An 18,515-nucleotide genomic window follows, 5' to 3' on the forward strand; every position below is an offset into this window, starting at 1 on the left:
TTCTGGGACCTCTGCTCTTTGTGGTTTTTATAAATGACTTGGATGAGGAAGTGGAAGGGTGGTTTAGTAAGTTTGCCGATGACACAAAAGTTGGGGGAGTTGTAGATAGTGTTGAGGGTTGTTGCAGGTTACAACAGGGCATTGACAGGACGCAGAACTGGGCTCAGAATTGGCAGATGGAGTTCATCCTTTATGAATGTGAAGTTATTAATTTTGGAAGGTCGAATTTAAATGCTGAATACAGGATTAAAGGCAGGATTCTTGGAAATGTGGAGGAAGAGAGGGATCTTGGGGTCCACGTACATAGATCCCTCAAAGTTGCCACCCAGGTTTTATGGTTGTTAAGAAGGCGTATGGTGTGTTGGCTTTCATTAACAAGGGGATTGAGTTTAAGAGCCGCGAGGTTTTGCTGCAGTTTTATAAAACCCGGGTTAGACTTGGAATATTGTGCCCAGTCCTGGTCGCCTCATTATAGGAAGGATGTGGATGCTTTGGAGAGGGTACAGAGGAGATTCAGCAGGACGCTGCCTGGACTGGAGGACATGCCTTATGAAGAAAGGTTGAGGGAGCTAGGGCTTTTCTCACTGGAGGGAAGAAGGAAGAGAGGTGACTTGATAGAGGTGTACCAGGTGATGAGAGGCATGGATAGAGTGGATAGCGAGAGACGTTTCCCCAGAGTGGAAATGGCTGTCACAAGGGGACATAATTTGAAGGTGATTGGAGGAAGGTATAGGGGAGATGTCAGAGGTTGGTTCTTTAAACAAAGAGTGGTGGGTGTGTGGAATGCACTGCCAGCAGAGGTGGTGGAGTCAAGTCATTAGGGACATTTAAGCAACTCTTAGACAGGCACATGGACAGCAGTAAATTGAAAGGGTGTAGGTTAGGTTGATCTTAGATTAGGATAAATGGTCGGCATGACATCATGGGCTGAAGGGCCTGTACTGTGCTGTACTGTTGTATGTTCTATGTTCTAAAACACTTTTAAAAACTGTTTATTTATAAAAAGAAAAGAGATTAACATTAAATGGAAATAATAAAACAATGGTCTACATATCTAACTATTCCCCAAACCCTGTCCCATTCTCCACCCAGACACACACAAGACAGACACACAGTAGGCAGGAAGAAAAGGTTAAAAATAGTAGGAATTTATTTTTATTCGTTCATGGGATGAGGGCATCGTTGGTTGGGACAGAATTTATTGCCCATCCCTGAGAGGATTTAAGAGTCAACCACATTGTTGTGGATCTGGAGTCACATACAGGCCAGACTTGGTAAGGATAACAGACTTCCATCCCCAAAAGACATCAGATTACCAGATGGGTTTTTACGACAACCAACAATTCAAATCTCACCATCTGCTATGACTGGATTCAACCCCTGGTCCCCAGAGCATGACTGTGGGACTCTGGGTTACTTGTCCAGCGATAACATCACTATGCCACTGTCTTCTCTAAGCAGATTGAAGGGGCTGAGTTGCATCTTTGCTACTGAGATGGTAGTCTTTGTCATCGGCAATCTCAAAATCATTGACTAATTTAGGTCTTTTAAAATATGCTTTAAATCAGACCTCGCAGACTGCAGGAATTCCTCTGGAGAGTCTCCTTCACTTGTGCAGGACTCGAACAGATCGACTCTCAGTCTCACTCCGATCATACCAGAATTCTCGACTTGAGAGTACACAGCAGGTTCACCTTCCACTCTGCCTTTAAGATGCCTTTCCAGGCTTTCCAGCTGTGGTATAGAAAGAGAGGAAAGGGCTTGGATGTCAGACACTTTTTGGATTCTCAGGAGAGATATCAGCTTGGGCTTTCCCCAGCCTTTCTCACAGAGGTTTTTCTTGCACAGGCTTGGCTGGAAATAGTGTTTGCAGCATTTAAATCAGGAGATAAACCTTCCCAGAAGTATCCAGACCTGCTCACTCCAGTTGAGATATCAGAGAGAGAAGAAGATCTAGCCTTTCCAGGAGATATATTTAACAGGCTTCTACCCAGCTCCTTCTCAGAACAAAACTGAAAGCAAAAATGGAACCAGCCTTCTGCTCCAGATTCTTCTGAAAGCCTCTACCAACCCCAATCGAAAACAGAAAATGTTCCAGAATTTCAGCAGAGGGGATTGGCTACTAACCAAGTCCATCAAAATGAAATCACAAGCTACGTCACAGAGCACACCGCATCAAGGGATGTGCCTAAGCCAGTTCAAATAACAGCTTGCAGCAGGGATGTCCAGTTCAAAACAAGAAGTCTGTAGTTTTAAAAGCAGCCAGCAAGACTGGAATGAAAAAAAAACAGGATCAGAAAAGGATTTCTCAAGATTACATACACTAGTGTTTTTTTTTTAAACGTGAACCAGGCGTCATGATCACTGACAGGGAATAAGAAGGCAACCCTCCTCTCCACCTTGTATTAGGGTTGATAAGGGGACAGTTCCAGGTGGCCATGGGGGGGGGGGGGGGATATTTCAAGGGTGTGAGGATGAGGAGGGGGGTTAATCTGGGTTGGGGGTCATGGCTGGTGTGTGTTGTCCTGAAACCTGCAGGCTGTGTATTTTTTTAAGGTTTCAGAGCACAGTACCATGCTGCAGGTTGTGTTATCAGGAGTTGAAAATAAGCGCTGAGTTACTCAGCCATCAGTGGTATGAGGTATCTGTGGGTGTGGAACTCATGAAGTTGGGGGAAGGGTGTTATGAGACTGAGGGTGGCTGGCCTAATGGGCTGGTTGGATGAGACCCCCAAAAAGGAGGCAGGATGGTGATCAGCCTGTGTGGGTTGAAGGGGGGGGGGGGGGGGGGGGGGGGTTGCGTGGGAAAGGTGGGTAGGTGGGAAAGCATTGAGTGTTTGTCCAGAAGACTTAAGTATAAATGCCCGACAGCAATAAAATCTCGGGATGCTTCAGCCTGAGTGATTATTAGTCTTGGTTATCCCTGATTTAGAGAGCAATTGTACCCTCTAACATTCCTGAGACCCATGCTCATCAAAATAATTGACCACCATGAGTTAACCCTTAAGATCAGTTGGCCATATTCCCAAAGTCAAGGATATATTTGAAACTCATTTTTCAAGGTGAAAAGGTTGGTTGGAGTGATAAGAGAGGAAATGTGTAAGCTTAATTGCCATATCCCTGCACCTGTCAAAGAGGAACCATTAGCCCTCAAGGTATATGTAAGTGTCCCGTTGATTCTACCCATGAGGGATGGATGACCATTGGAACAGCATGTCAGAATCCCCAGCAATGGGGCGGCACGCTGGCGCAGTGGTTAGCACTGCTGCCTCATGGCATCCAGGTCTTAGGTTCGATCCCGGCTCTGCGTCACTGTCTGTGTGAAGTTTGCACATTCTAACCCATGTCTGCGTGGGTGTCACCCCCACAACCCAAAGATGTGCAGGGTAGGTGCTGTTGCTCGTTATGCTTTCCCTTAATTTGCTCTGTTTTAATAACCTTTGCTCTAGAGTCGCCATGGTATCTTTCTGATACCACCACAGGGTTTAAAACCAAGTACTGATCAATAACTCAATACACAAATTAGTAAGTTTGAAATTAATACACATTTATTATACACACAGTCAATTACTACTCATGCATAAACTCTATTTGCTAAACTACTACTGCTACTAAAAGCCAATACTTAGCTTCGAGTGGCCCACCAGGTCAGAGGAGCAATGGCCTTTGTCCGGTTCTGATTCTGCTGGCTTCGAGCTGGTATGGAATAGTAGCTAGGAGCGTCTATCTCATAGCGTGCGTTGACTTGAGACTTACTTGGTTGGTGCAGCTGCTAGGCAGGTCTCTCCTCACTGACAGCCAAGGCCAAGAGTTCTTTCGAGAGCTGCCAAGAGAGCGAACTGAACTTGGGGACTCTATCTTATAGGCCCCAGTGGTTTTGTGCCCTTTTGGGCGGACCCCGGACTTGGTCCCAATTAATTGGACCATGTTCCAATCGTTCTTATCGATTTTCTCCAATACCGGATTTGTTCCCCGATTGCTGCGCGGGCCCTAGGTGGTCGTTGGCCTGCCTTTGTCTTAGCTTCCGCTGGCGCCGGGGAGTCTGGCTTGGTCTCGATTGTTTTAATGTTGTTTTTTGTCCCTGGAGATAGCTCATTAATATGTTAATAGCTATTGGTTTCAGTTCTGTCTGGGTTCTGCAAATCTTAATACACAGGAAACCTTGCACCTGCTTGTGTTCTCTGGTGTTGTCCAATTTTCCCTGCACTCCTTGCGAGTGTCCATTTGGAATCGGGATGTGGCCACCCCAGGTGGCTACAGTGCATTGGCCAAGCTAAATTGCCCCTTAATTGGAAATAAAATAAACAAAATTTATAAAAACACCAAAAAACACTCTTGCAAACTTGGCACCATATGGCGTAGAAGGACACACGCTCAACGGCAGCCCTCAACGTCTACGTTATGGGATAATTCCAGGGCTCAAAAGGTGAACCGTGTAGCATCTCGCAGTTATCTGCCCACATTCATGAGGTCAAGGGTGCACTCTATACCAGGGCATCAGACTACATTATTTTCAAACTGGACCAGGCCCATCAGGAGGAGAGGGCTGTGGGATTTGGCACCATAGCTGGTATCCCACAGGCGCAGCGGGCTATAGATGGCACTCATGTGTTTCTATGCATCCCATGGCATCAGGAAAATCCTGTTTATTAGCAGGAAAGAATTCCACTCATTTAATGTCCAGATGATCTGTGACCATCAGCTGAGGATCATGTATTTGTGTGCACATTTTCCAGGGAGCGTGCATGATAGCTTCGTCCTTGGGCAGCTTCAAATCCCTGAGATATTTGAGGGTCATTCCAGGCTACATGGATAGCTTTCTGGGGACAAGAGTTAACTGCTGAAGTCTTGACTGATGATGTCAGTGCGGAGTCCTGAGTCCAATGCAGAAGCCCATTACAACAAGGCTCAGTGCCACCTGATCTGTGATTGAGTGGTTCAACAGGCTGTTTAAGGTGTGCTTTGAGCCTCGATAGGTGCATTGAGACCTACAGTACAGTCCCAAGAGGGTTTCCACATCATCATGGTCTGCTGTGCCCTACATAACTTGGCGCAGCAGCGGGGCAACGTTCCTGACGATGATGACCAGGAGGAGCAGAACGTTTCCTTTGATGAGGAGGAAGTCTAGGAGGGAATGGAGGGGGAAGCCGAGGAGGAGCTGGAGGATGAAGGCCACGCAGGGTGAGGGTTTGAATGGGCAGGATGCTGGTGCTTCCTGTCCTGGAAGCCTACCAGTGTCTGCAATATGGTCCAACCCTTCAGCCATGGTCGTAAGGAACTGAGCCAAGCTTTGTAGTTTACCACTCAAGTTTCTGATGTCTTTCCTCAAGGGTTCCACTGCTGACGCCATCCTCGCAGTGTTGACCTGGGTGCCACGCAATGCCGTGATTCCTCCTGCAACTAGAGGTTTTGGGACTCCTCTATTCAGCCTTGTAGTCACAGGAATCTGTTGGTATTCTCGGCTCTGCCTTTGCATTTCCATCTGCTAAGGGACAGATCTCTCCTAATGCATGGCACCTGGCTAGGGCACAGCTGAGCCCTGGGATCCAGCAGAGCTCCGACTGTCCAATCCCTGGGTCGCTTCTGTCTCCACCTGTTGTGCATCAGAAGTAGTATGATGCTTATCAGATAGTGAGCCAGAAGCCTGTCTGCTATGTTCGCCCACCAAGGTGTGTGTTTCTGCGATGGTGGAATGTGCAAGTGATAGCTGTGACGCATCATTCATGTCCTCCTCGGTGATCTCCTCCGAGGTGGTGTCGAGGGGGCCCAGGAAAGACTTCTGGTTGATGGTTGAGGCTCATCAGTTGATGTTCCTGAAAGGCAAGGGACATGGTTTTACTACATGGCTTGGTCAAGGTTTTGGACATCAAAAAACTCACTTGAGGCTGATTAGCTGGATGAAGTTGCAATAGCTCCTCACATTTCTGTTGCAGGCCAACCCTGGTGTATGTGCAGAACTGCTCCTGGTCAGGGCAGCATGAGGCACTGTGGTTAGCACTGTTGCCTATGGCGCTGAGGACCCGGGTTCGAATCCTGGCCCTGGGCCACTGTCCGTGTGGAGTTTGCGCATTCTCCCCATGTCTGCGTGGGTTTCACCCCCACAACCCAAAGTTGTGCAGGTTAGGTGGATTGGCCACGCTAAATTGCCCTTTACTGAGAAAAAAAAATAATTGGGAACTCTAAATTTATATTTTCAAAAAATGCTCCTGGTCCTCTCCTGCAAGCTCCACGGCTGTCTCCTCAGAAGGAGTCAAGATCTTTAGTTCAGGCATTCCAACTCCCATCTTCTCTCTCTCTCTCCGCGGCAATCCTCTCCTGCAGGGACATGAAAAGGGACTAAGTGAGCCGGACGCCTGGCAGGTCACATGTTGAGGACAACTGGTATGTGTGGGCACTGCACTTAAGCAGGTTGTGGTCCTGATGAGAAGCGTCAGGGGCTTTTGGGCTGATTCTGAGAGGTCGGGTGCTGGGAACTTACGCGATGGCAGCATGTGGGTTCAAGGTGACATCCCAGGGCTGATGGAAGGGTGGAGTGCCAAGAACGTGCAGACTCCGCCCAGACAGTGACCCAAGCAGGGAATCAAACCTGGCACCCTGGTGCTGTGAAGCCACAATGCTAACCACTGTTCTTCTCAGTGGAGTGCCAAGAACATTTACCCATGTCGATCATAATAGCTTTTTAATTTTTTTCCTACATTGAATCCTCATCCTCTTGGTCAGGTTGCTGGTGCTGACCAATGTTGCCACTAACTCCCAGGAGGGATTAGTAAGCTTGCTGGAGGTCTTCTTGCCAAAACCTTCAGTGGCAGGCGATGTTGCCGGCATTGCGTGGCACCCACGCCCACACTGCAAGGGTGGTGTCAGCCGTTGAAAGCCTGAGGCAAAACATCAGAGCCATGACTGGTCAATTCATGGTAAATTGTTGCCTGCCTCTCCTCCATGTCATCCAGCAATCGAGTGAGGGCGCCCTCCGAACATCTGGGAGTTGGCCTTCTTGCTGGCTTGAGTGAGAGTGCAATGCCCCCTTGATTGAAATGCTCAGATGCCCCAAGGGTTGGCAAATTCAACACATTGCGCCAAGCATGTCGCTTTTCACATGGGGAAAATACTTTATTTCTAATTGTTTAAAATTTGGGATTCGTTTTGGGACCGGTGGGATTCGCACCGATTTTCATGCCGAAAATGACACGTTGCCATGGTTTCCAGAAAATTCCGCCCAACATTTCATGTTGATGACCTTTTATCAGAACAGTAGTGAAATACTATTGGGCAGCACGGTAGCACAGTGGTTAGCATTGTGGCTTCACAGCACCAGGGTGCCAGGTTTGATTCCCTGCTTGGGTCACTGTCTGGGCGGAGTCTGCACGTTCTTCCTGTGTTTGTGTGGGTTTCCTCCGGGTGCTCCGGTTTCCTCCCACTAGTCCCGAAAGATGTGCTGTTAGGTAATTTGGACATCCTGAATTCTCCTTCTGTGTATTCGAAAAGACACTGGCATGTGGCCACGAGGGGCTTTTCACAGTAACTTCATTGCAATGTAAGTCTACTTGTGACAATAAAGATTATAAAAATAAAATAAAAACAGTTGGGGCTAATTTTCACGTTCACTGGCAAACAAAAGAAAGAAAGATATGTGTCAAGCTACACTTTCACAGATTTCATTAGTGAACAAACTGGTATATATTAATCAGAATTTTCAGCAGCCTCATGGCTATAGCTAGCTTCCAAACAGTAGCTTGTTCCCAAAACGTCTCTGTGCCTCAGAGCCTCTCTCACCATGGGGTGTGATTTCACACTATGAATCCCGATTGTCACACAGACCATGTAACACTTCTTCTGCTGTGTTGACCTGAAAGGGGTGATCATCAGATCCCTCCCCCTTTAAGTCCTTTATACAATCTTTAAAAAGTAATTCACTCAGTTCTAAATTCTAACTAAACATTATGTACATTAGTCGGACAATTATAAATCGCATCTTTGAAGGGGTTTCCTATTTCTTGTGGAGCGGCATAATTCTGTTGTCCAAGATGCTTCTACAGTAATTAACATCAAGAGGAACTGCAGGGCGGCATTGGCGGAGTGGATAGCACTGGGACTGCGGCGCTGAGGACCCGGGTTCGAATCCCAGCCCTGGGTCACTGTCCGTGTAGAGTTTGCACATTCTCCCCATGTCTGTATGGGTTTCACCCCCACAATCCAAAGATGTGCAGGTTAGGTAGATTGGCCACGCTAAATTGCCCCTTAATTGGGAAAAATAATAATTGGGTACTCAAAAATTTTTTAAAAGAGGAACTGCAATAATGAGTACCCCTTCCAAACAGGCGATTCATCGCTATTTGCTTCCATGGGGACAGCAATAACAAGTCATTCACATATTTTGGTGGGCGGCATGGTAGCACAGTAGTTAGCACTGTTGGATCACAGCTCCAGGGTCCCAGGTTCGATTCCCGGCTTGGGTCACTGTCTATGCGGAGTCTGCACGTTCTCCCTGTGTCTGCGTGGATTTCCTCCGGGTGCTCCAGTTTCCTCCCACAAGTCCCGAAAGACGTGCTTCTTAGGTGATTTGGACATTCTGAATTCTTCCTCAGTGTACCCGAACAGACGCCGGAGTGTGGCGACTAGGGGATTTTCACAGTAACTTCATTGCACTGTTTATGTAAGCCTACTTGTGACAATAAAGATTATTATTTTTTTAAAAGGGTTCGAAAACATGTTTTGATTGCAACACTGACTGCTGGAGTGCCTCTCGACTCATTAAGCGGTCTACATATTGAGGAAAGATTCATCCCTCCATGTTCACTTGGTATGAAAGAGATCTGGTCTTAGAGATAATAATGATCCAGTGTCGAAGTTTCTCAAATATACGGCTTCATTTACCATAAATGATTGTGCTGTAATATACGAACAATGGCTTGCTTTCTGATTATTTTGGCTGACTTCGATCCTCACTGTTAAATTTGGAGACACGTGGCTCAGTCTCGTTCTGAGATGACTAGTAATTCTGCTGGTTTAACTCCCGCAATTGTATCTGGAGTGGTACGATAGCGAAGGAGGAATTTGATCTTCAAGCTTCCTTCTGATCGTTTCTTACTAATAATAATAATTAGAATAACCTTTATTAATGTCACAAGTAGGCTTACATTAACACTGCAATGAAGTTACTGTGAAAATCCCCCAGTCGCCACATTCCGGCGCCTGTTTGGGTACACTGACGGAGCATACAGAATATCCAATTCACCTGATTTGCACGACTCTGGAGACTTGTGGGAGGAAACTGGAGCACCAAGAGGAAATCCATGCAGACATGGGACAATGTAAAGTGTCAACCATTGAATTACTGGTGGAATTTCATGACGCCAAAGACTATTGATGGTCCTTCCTTCTCAATTTATGAGTAGCCTTTTTCAGCCTTTGGGAGGGTTCTTGATACATACCCTATTGATCTTTCAGAGCCATCATCCAGCTCATGGAATAACACATCACTAATCCCATATTGAGCGGCATAACAGGTCAATATCAGTTCTTTAGATGCATGCAAGTGCAATGTAAGGTTTGAAGAATTCAGCAATTGCTTTACTCTGTTGTAAGCTTCCTCTGGGGGAGACTTCCAAGACCAACAATCGTGTTTTTAGCAGAATATGCAAGGGAGCCAATACCATCAATAAGTTTGGTTAAAAAAAACTTTCATTGTAGTTTGCAATCACCAAGAACAATGTGAGTTCAGTTGTGTTTGTCGAGGCAGACACCTTTTTTAAAATCATGTTGGCCTTGTATTCCACAGGGTGTAATCCTTGTGATTTACAAGGTGCCCCAGGCAGGTCACCTCAGTGGCTTGAAAGGTGCACCTCCCTTTGCTGAGGTAAACTCCAGTCTCCTGAAATCTCTTTAACACACCCTCTATGTTTGCTAGATGCTCGGCCTCTATCAGTCCAGTTTTAAGGACATCATCACAGTATACTACAGTCCGCAGTAGCCCCTGTAGCAGACTCTCCATTGTCCTTTGGAATAATGCACATGCTGAAGACACACCAAAAGGCAGGCCTGTGCACTAGAACAAGCCTGTATATGTCCAGGAAGGCCTATATGTATGTTTATCGTGACATAACCCCGGGTAGCATCATCTAATTTGAGTTGCTGGTGCGCATGACTCATATCAAGCTTTGTGTAAAATTGACCTCCAGCCAGCTTTGTAAATAGGTCTTGAATTCTTGGGATTGGACATTTATTCAACTTGGCGGCCTGATTAACTATTAGCTTATAATTGCCGCAAAAGTGGATGGTCTTGTCTGGTTTCAATATGGAGCCTGTAGGTGATGCCCATTCTGAGAGCCGAATTGGCTGCATCATGCCCGGTACATCCAACCTGTTTAATTTAATATCCACTTTATCTTGTAAGGCATATGGTACCGGTCTTGCCCTAAAGAATCTTAGCTTGTAGTCCTTTGATTTTACCTAATTCATCACAGAAGACGGTCTTGCATTTTCTTATCAGTTTGGCCAGGCCCCTGCCTGACCCACTTCAACTTGATTTCTTTCAGGCGATCACAACTGAGAAGGTTTGGTCCTTCACCTGTCACTATTATCACTGGGGGCTGGGTAGACTGTTGTCCATAGCTTACAGGTACCATTGTGGTGCCTGTTAGTTTTAATGCCTCTCCCGTATGTCTCCAATTTGGCAGAAGCATTCTTCAAGTCCAATGGTTGGATCCCTCCCTTAGGTATTGAACTGTATGCTCACCCATCACAGTGGCTGATGCCCCTATATCCATTTCCATCGTAAGAGATTTCCCATTTACCTGTAGAGTTACAGTAATTGGGTCTATCTTGCCTGTTTTCGATTAAACAGAGAGTGAATACCAGAATCACTGGTGCTTGGTTCTTCCATATTGTATACTTATAACATCTTGGTTGATTGATTACTCGCCGATCTTGACTTAGCTCTGCACTGCTTTATCAAATGTATTCTTTTGTGACAACAAAAACACTCAGCCTCCTTCAACCAACATGATTTGGGAGTGTAGTTACCTTCACATCATTATTGACTGATTGTCTATTACTGACTGGTTACTTATTCTGTACCTTTTTGTTTTGTTGGAGATTGAAATGGTTTCCTGCTTTGCGGCTCATTTGGAGGTCTTGGCACCATGGATGGCTGCAGATTCCTGCTCTATCTGGTGAATGGCACCATTCTATGTGCTCTGCAGCTTTTATGCACCCTTTTCTGCACTTTCCATGGCCAGCGTTATCTCCATTACTTGTTTTACATTTATGTCAACCTCAGCAAGCAAACTGTGTTGAATAGCATCATTGTTCACCACATAGACTAATCTATCTCGAAACATGTCATTTGGGGTGGCTCCAAAATCTATTCACCCAAAGAGAGGCATTCTGGTGAGTACTTTTTTTCCAGAGTTCGGTTAAAACAGGATACTCACAGGTGTTGGGCCAGAGGCAGTGTCAGGATTATTTATCATCATTACCAGATGTAAAAATACACTTTCACGGGCATCATTACCAAACAAAAAAGGTATTTTTGAATAGGAATTGGACAGCAGCCTCATGGCTGTAACTAGCTCCCAAAATGTCTCTCTGCCTCGGAGTCTCTCTCACCATGGGATTATTCCATACTTTGGAGTCCTGATTGGCCACATAGGCCACGTGACCGTACTCTGCTGTGTTGTCCTGAAAGGGGACAATCACCACAACTTGTATTTAAATTGTGATTTTCACAACAATCAGATGTCTCAGACCTTTTTACAGCCAGTGAAGCACTTTGAAGTGCAGTTCAAGTTGTAATGTAGGAAAACCTAACAACTAATTTGCACACAATCTCCCAGAAACAGAAACATGATAACGACCTAATTTTTGTGATGCTGATTGACTGATCAGTAATATCCAAGAACACCGAGAATAACTCCCTTGCTCTTCATTAAACTAACCAAGAGATCATTAACATCCTCCCAAGCAGGCTGATCTGATCTCAGTATAACATCTCATTTGAAAGGCACAGCTTTCAAAAGGACAGCACCTCCTCAGTAATGCACTTTCCAATAATTTATAATTGGCCTGAGTATCCTCGGGCTCCAGAGAAAGAAGAATTATTATTTTTTTAAATTTAGGGTATCCAATTTTTTTTTTCTCCAATTAAGGGACAATTTAGTGTGGCCAATCCACCTACCCCGCACATCTTTTGGGTTGTAGGAGTGAGACCCACGGAGACACAGGAAGAAAGTGCAAATTCCACACGGACAAGTACCCAGGGCCGAGATCGAACCTGGGACCTCAGCACCATGAGGCAGCAGTGCTAACCACTGTGCCCTTGAGGAAGACAAATTATTACCATGTTTCCTACTTAAATATTATTCACAGTGGTCATCCTTCAGTTGCCTACAGGTATCATACTCTGGGATTTCTTCACTAAACCTCTCCAACTCCATCTTTTCATTTAAACACTTGAGACATTCTTGAAAACCCACCACATTGACCTAGATTTTGGTAAACACTTGCACAATTTTGCTTCTTATCTTGGTATCCAATTGTTTTTATATCCCTTATATCTTTGTGAAGTGCCTTAGGATGTTTTTTATATTAAAGTTTCTATATAAATGCTAGTTGAGGAAAAATAGAGTTGATGACTTCAGAGAATAAATTGGAGCGAAGACACTTAAAAAAAATAAGAGCCTCAAGGAAATACATACAGCAGTTATTCAGATTAGCCAGTCCTTGATAGTACATACCCTTCACATGGGAAAAAGGTAGTCCTGCCAATGTTCAGGAATAGTTCACGTTTTACTCCCAGGTTTATGATAGCATCTTGAAATTTACTCAGTAATACCTTGGATCGGGATGAGGGCAACCCTCGCGTTAAGGTGCAAAACTGGGGAAAGGCAAATTACGAACGCATTGGACAGGAATTTAAGAATTTGGATCGGGTGCAGCTGTTGGAGGGTAAATCAACATCGGACATGTGGGAGTCTTTTAAGCGACAGTTGATTAGGATTCATGAAAGTCACGTTCCTGAAAGAAGAAAGGATAGGTATGGGAAGTTTAGGGAGTCTTGGATAACGAGGGATATTGTGAACCTCGTCAAAAAGAGAAAGGAGGCTTTTGTACGGTCAAGAAAGGTGGGAACAGTCCAAACCCTTGAGGAATATAAAGAAAGTAGGCGGAGTTTTGAGAACTTCGGTAAGGCCGCACGTAGAATATTGCGCACAATTCTGGTCGCCACACTACCAGAAGGATATGGAGGCTTTGAAGAGGGTGCAGAGGTGGTTTCCCAGGATGTTGCCTGGTCTGGAGCTATGTGGAGAGGTTGAATAGATTCGGACTATTTTCATTAGGCAGGCGGAGGTTGAGGGGTGACCTGATAGAGGGCTACAAGATTATGAGGGGCATGAATAGAGTGGATGAACAAGCATTCTTCCCAAGGGTGGAGCGGTCAGTCACCAGGGGGCATAGGTTTAAGGTCCGTGGGGCAAAGTTCAGAGGAGATGTGTGAGGCAGGATTTTTACGCAGATGGTGGTGAGCGCCTGGAACTCATTGCCACGGGAGGTTGTGGAAGCAGATACATTAATGGCGTTTAAAAGGCATCTTGACAAACACATGGATAGGATGGGTACAGAGGAGTACGGCATAAGGAAGTAGGGAGGGTTTTGGCAAAGGTTGGTATCATGACCGGTACAGGCTTGGAGGGCCGAAGGACCTGTTCCTGTGCTGTATTGTTCTTTCTAATGTTGATCTCCATATTGTGTAGAAATAGCATATGCTGTAATTTTGTGCATATTCCATTCTCTCCTAAACTGATATGATTTCACTCCCAGACAATGGTTTTCTTTTGTCTCAATTATCATTTAATTTGTGCCACTCTTTTTTGATTAGCTGGGATCATGTAGCAATTTCTCATCCAAGAGGACAAACTGGGAATCAGCTTCAATCCTGTTGTAAGTCGTCTACCACTCTGTAATCAGCTGCCATGAGGTTTGTGTGAACAACCTCGGATAACATGCATACAGGTTTTCATTTCTTCTTCCCCGTGGAGGCAGACCTTCTGCAGACAGCATGGATGAGTTAAACTCAGCATGTGGGAATAACAAGCAAACATTCATCCTGTAATCTGCTGCACAAAGTCTTGAAATACCATTATGCGACACCACCATACCAGCTGTTATCAATGTGCATGGCCACTCCTCCAAAATTGACATTTCATTCTTCAATTCCAGTTAATAATTAAGCGTATTATAGGAACTTCCATTTTTTTAATACAAACCCTGCAGTGCAGAATGAGACCTTTCAGCCCATTGAGTCTGCACCGACTCTCTAAAAGAGCCCCCTACCGAGGCCCACTCCCCTCACCGTATCCCTGTAACCCCACCTAACATGCACGTCTTTAGACACGAAGGAGCAATTTAGCTCAGCCAATCCACCTAATCTGCAGATCTTGGGACTGTGGGAGGAAGCCAGAGCACCCAGAGGAAACCCACGCAGACATGGGGAGAAAGTAGAAACTCCACACAGTCACCCAAGGCTGGAATCAAAACTGTATCCCTGGCGCTATCATTCATACATGTGGATCACTGAAGTAGCATTGCATACAAACCCATGACTTTGGAGCCCAATTGCTACATACCAAAAACAATCTCAGAGAAGATTAGAGTTGCTGGCAGGAGATTCATACAAATGCAAGCATCCACTGTCATTTAGGACTCCTGAATTCAACATTCTACAAGAGAATGCCTTTCAAAGAAAGAGCACAGCATGTCTGCTGTTGACAACCTCTGAGTATGACAGTATCTCCAATGAACTATTACTGCTGCATCGGTTAAAAATAGAAATATTAGCACACAGTCAACATCATTAATAAGACTCAATTAGAGGACGATCATCAGGAATTTCTGGTGGAGTCCTCCCTTTCGCTTTGCAACATTGGTGGAAATGGAGGACATTCGAACTGCACTTGATCTCCGCAGAATGACGATTTTGATTGGCTTGTTCAACGTGATATCAGCGGAAATCCTGCAGAAACATCGCTTATCTCCTTTCTCTGAGGTTTCCAGAGAAATGGTGAAGGCAATCGGTAGAGCACATTTATTAAAGAATAAATTTCATGAAACATTCTACCTGGTCTAAATGATAAAATTGACTTTTTCTCTTATAGAGCAGGAGGATCTTTATACATATAAAGCTGCAACAACGGGATCAGCATGGATCCAAATCAAAACACTACGAGAGGTTTGACTGTGCATTTCTATCGCAGCACGGTAGCACAAATGGATAGCACTGTGGCTTCACAGTGCCAGGGTCCCAGGTTCGATTCCTCGCTGGGTCACTGTCTGTGCGGAGTCTGCACGTTCTCCCTGTGTTTGCGTGGGTTTCCTCCGGGTGCTCCGATTTCCTCCCACAGTCCAAAGACATGCAGGTTAGGTGGATTGGCCATGATAAATTGTCCTTACTGGCCAAAACTGGTTAGGAGAGGTTATTGGGTTATCGGGCATAGGGTGGAAGTGGGTTGGTGTAGACCCGATGGGATGAATGGCATCCTGTGCACTGTATGTTCTATGTTCTAATGTGCAAACTGCACAAGGACAGTAACCCGTGGCCAGGGCTGGGATCGAACCAGGGTCCTCTGTGCTCAGCTCTGCGCCACCGTGCATGTTCTTCAAATTTATTTCTAACTTTCTCCAGTTTCGTTGAAGGGTCGTCAACCCAAAACATTGGCCGTGATCCAGCAGACTTGAGTTAAAGTCTGTTGAACAGCACGTTTAGCGGGTTGCTTCTCAGCGCTAAAGACTCCGCTATTCAACGGCACTTTGTCATTTGTTTTTGTTTTTAACTTGGCGAGTAATTCTCCATCGAGGCCACTCTTTAAATCATTTCCTGCACTGGCGAGCTCATTTTTAAAGGCAGCCCCGATCTTTCAAACCGCCTCTGCGCTCCCACCTCAACATCAGGATCCCCCACTTCACCCAATTTACCTCTTTCGGGTTCTCGAGCAACCCCTCACCCCACATCTTGTGGGCATGGGCCCCCTGGGTGCACCCCTGTTATTGGCAACCTGGGCCCCTTGACAGTTTCCCTGCCACTCTGGAAGTGCCACCTGGGCACCTTGACACCACCAGCTTGGCACCCTGACAGTGTCCCTACCAGTCTGGAAGTGCCACCTGGGCACCCTCGCAGTGCCATGGTGGCACTGTCAGGATGCCTGGGTTGAATTCTCAAGGTGCCAGGCTTGCAGTGCCAAGGTGCCCTCATGCCAGGGGGAGTGCCGAGGTATCACCCTGTCCTAGAACACCCGGGGCCTCAACTACCCAACTCCTAAGGTGACATCACAACTGGCTCATGACTTGGTAAAACCAGTACCAAACAGCGCCAGTTGAGGCCTCACTTGGGAGGCCGGTCAATCGTGGCCCCAGGTGAATTGGTCAAGAGCATATTTAAATGAGCCAAATATCTTGCTAACCATTTTTTTTCCAATTGCAAAATGACTACTTGAATTGCTGAATCAAATTGAAATGTGTGCAGCAACAAATCTTTCACAAACATCCAGCTGTCATCTTTCACAGTTGTAGAATAAAAGAGTTGTGTTTATTCAGCACCGTTTTTTGTAATTATTATTATGACAACTGCACTTCCTAAAGCATTTAACAGCCAACGAAGCACTTTTGAAGTGTGGTCACTATCGTAATGTAGAAAACACATCAAAACCAAGGGCTCATCTCGCCGCTCAGTTAGACATAAAGGTCACATGGCACTAAAAATAAAGCAATGTCAAAGTAGGAAATTGACAATTTTTAAAAAGTAATAATGATCATCGTTAGAGTGCTAGAGGCACAGAGTCTGTTTGCTTGGAGGTTAGTCAATTCCTGAAAAATTCCCAGCCTCTGGCCTACTTTTGTAGCCGCAGTATTTATGTGGCTGGTCCAGTTTATTTTTCTGCTCAATAGTGGTTTCCAAGATGTTAAGAGTGGGGTATGGTTAGATTTTCTCTTGTTGGCGCTGGTTATTGCCTGCCACTTGAGGCTGGCATTTGCCAGTTATCAAGTCTGAATTAAGCCTGAACGTTGTTCAGGTCTTGCTGCATGAGGGGACTGAGAGGAACTGAAAAATGATGTATTGTGATATTAAATTAATAAAGCATACCAATGATATTTAATTTTATAATATTCCGAGTTGAAAAAAAGTTGCATATAAATTGTGCAAAAGATGTACATCTAATGTAAGATTAACAATTAAAATTTCTATTCCATTCCATGAAAATTGTCTCTTAATGGCTCAGTTAATCAGAGGTCGTGTGTTCTATCTTTAAATCTGTGCTGAGCTAACTGTGGCTGGGCTACAATTGGGCTCAGCATCCCTAGACTGGGAGAGAAATAATACTATAATAAGCGTTGCTAATTCTGTCTAATACCCTAGGAGAGCATACGTATGTAGATGTCATGTGAGGACAGGATCAGGCTCAGATGGGGAAGAGCTTACTGACAGTGTCATATGTGATTAATGGTCATATGCAAAAGATCCTGGGAGTCAACTAACATCCACAGAGACTCTGCAGGAATCAGCACCTTCACTCTAAGAGAGGCATATACCCTTTTTAAAAAAAAAAAAATTATTCCTGGAAACCTTGCTCGCTTCTCCTCTGCATTTTCTTAACCTTTTTAAGCCAGTTTTCTCTTTTCCAAATGGTGACATTCATTTCTATTCATTATTTTCACATGTCATTTTGTAGTTTTATAGTTTTGCATTAATAATTAACATAACGTTCTTTGATTTTCAAACAATGTTCATTACTTAGTGAGTTCAAAGCAGAGCATCCCGTTTGGTTGCCCAATTAGAGTAAAATCAGCTCTGACTTAAAAGAAGTAAAAATTCAACTGGAATATGCTAAATTCAGCTTTGATATTGTGCAGTAATTAGTTTTGAGCCCAAAAGCACAATTAACAGTTCATGATCATCTCTATTTTACTTTGGGTGGAATGATCCTTTATTTTTCAAGTGTCATGCTCTGACTGAAACTCGGCATGCAGCTCTCCAGCTGCGGAGTCGAGTTTTAGTCCAGATTTTGAGCCTCTCTGAAAAACAAAATTCAGGGTGCGATTTTCACCCCACGTTGGCCATCAGCTGGTGGGGCGACATGGGCAGAAAATCCCGCAAGAATCAAAAAACACAATTCTCGCTGGCGAGATCACACTTTCCAATTTTCCATGCCCCTCACTGGTGACTTGGCAAAATTTCCACTCAGAAAAGGCAGGAACATCATTTAAATACATTTTAATATACTTCCCGCCCCCCCACCCCTCCCCCCCCACCCCCCCCCCCCCCACCACCCACCCCCACCCCCCCACCGCCTCATGATTCCCCCTCACTGAATATTCATACCTAGCCGACATGACATCACGACAGTAAGGTTTACAATGGGCTCCGGAAAGTGTGAATCAGTCGAGTGGATCCCTCCGGGGTCGCTAAGGTAAGTTTCGCCTCCGTGGGGAGAGCAACATGCCAGCACAGGTTGGTACTGACCCAGC

At 45.2% G+C, this 18,515-nt stretch overlaps 1 long non-coding RNA gene across 1 annotated transcript in view; it reads right to left on the reverse strand.

The window, feature by feature from the left end:
- Positions 1-1,127: 1,127 nt before the first annotated feature.
- The window catches only part of LOC119966183, a 55,666-nt gene continuing 38,278 nt past the window's right edge, over positions 1,128-18,515 (reverse strand). The window contains exon 2 of the long non-coding RNA XR_005460691.1: positions 1,128-2,271. This is a non-coding gene — a long non-coding RNA (uncharacterized LOC119966183). The remainder of the gene's footprint in view (positions 2,272-18,515) is intronic.

This window comes from Scyliorhinus canicula, chromosome 5, assembly GCF_902713615.1.
Source record: "Scyliorhinus canicula chromosome 5, sScyCan1.1, whole genome shotgun sequence".
Classification (NCBI taxonomy): domain Eukaryota; kingdom Metazoa; phylum Chordata; class Chondrichthyes; order Carcharhiniformes; family Scyliorhinidae; genus Scyliorhinus; species Scyliorhinus canicula.